The sequence below is a fragment of the Echinops telfairi genome, unplaced genomic scaffold (genome assembly GCF_000313985.2).
Source record: "Echinops telfairi isolate 266 unplaced genomic scaffold, ASM31398v2 ScPeMD7_655;HRSCAF=1070, whole genome shotgun sequence".
Taxonomy (NCBI): domain Eukaryota; kingdom Metazoa; phylum Chordata; class Mammalia; order Afrosoricida; family Tenrecidae; genus Echinops; species Echinops telfairi.
Window position 1 is genome coordinate 2,867,773 of NW_022104553.1, and position 1,240 is coordinate 2,869,012.

Sequence of the window (1,240 nt, forward strand, 5' to 3'; positions counted from 1 at the left end):
GGTGTGGTGGGGTCACACGGGGGCCAATCCCAACACCGAGTCTCCAGTGTTGTTCCCTGTAGGGCCATGGGTCAGCGAGGGACATCGTGTCTCATAGTGGGATCAGCCATATGGTCCACTCTGGGCATTGGCTGTTCAGAGCAGGGATATCCTCAAGGTTTGGTGGGCCAGGTTGTGCTCCACTCTCTCTTCCTCCCCATTCATTTGCTCTCATGTGCTCTGATCAGACAGGTCCCTCTCCCTGAGCTGTAGCGTCAGTGCCGTCCTCTAAAGTAAATTCTTCGGTGGGGAGGGAAGTTGTCCGCGTAGTTGGGATTGGAGCTGGGCCCTCAGGCCGCTCCACTTGCTCCCCTCTTCATGCCACCACACTGCATTCACATCCCGGAACACTGGATTTAAGTCTGGTCCCTCTTTCACTGTGGAGATATAAACAATACCCTCCCCTCGGGTGGGTTAGTGCCCCATTCCCCTGCTACATATTTCCTTTTTTTCCCCTTTCCTGCCCCCAATCTCCTTTTTAGTTGGATACCATATATACCCCTGAATTTGGTCTGGCCCCTGCTATACTACCTGAACGTTACCCCTGGAATTTTGTATACAGTAGCTTTTTCCCTGTACCCCTTTTGCGTGTCTTTCTCTTTTTAATTTTTTAAAAAAATTGTATATACTTAACTCAGTGGACTCATGTTATACTTGTTCTTTTTCACTTGGTTTACTTCACTTAGCATAATTTCCTCCAGTTCTTCCCATGCAGCAATATGCTGCATGCATTCATCACAGTTTTTTAGAGATGCATATTACTCCATTGTATGTATGTACCAGTTTTCTAACCCATTCATCTGTTGATGTAAATTTGGGTTGTTTCCATCTCCTTGCAATTGTGAGCTGTGCCATGATGAACTGTCTGCACATTTTTTATTTGGGCTATTTGTCTTTTTTATTGTTAAGCTGTAAAATTCTCTACACATTCTGAAAATTAGCCCTTTATTAGATATATGATTTGAAAATATATTCTTGTGTTAGTCTGGGTAAACTAGGGAAACAAATCCACAGAAAGAGAGTTTTATATGAGAGAGTTTTATATAAAGGGTAAGTGTACATTAAGAAAGCATCCCAACCCAGTGCTCTCCAAGCCCCTACGTCCAACATTAGCCCATAAATCTGACACTAATCTACAAAGTCCTCCTCAATTTCACAAAACACACACAATGATGCTGACTGCAGGAGGAAAGCTGAATCC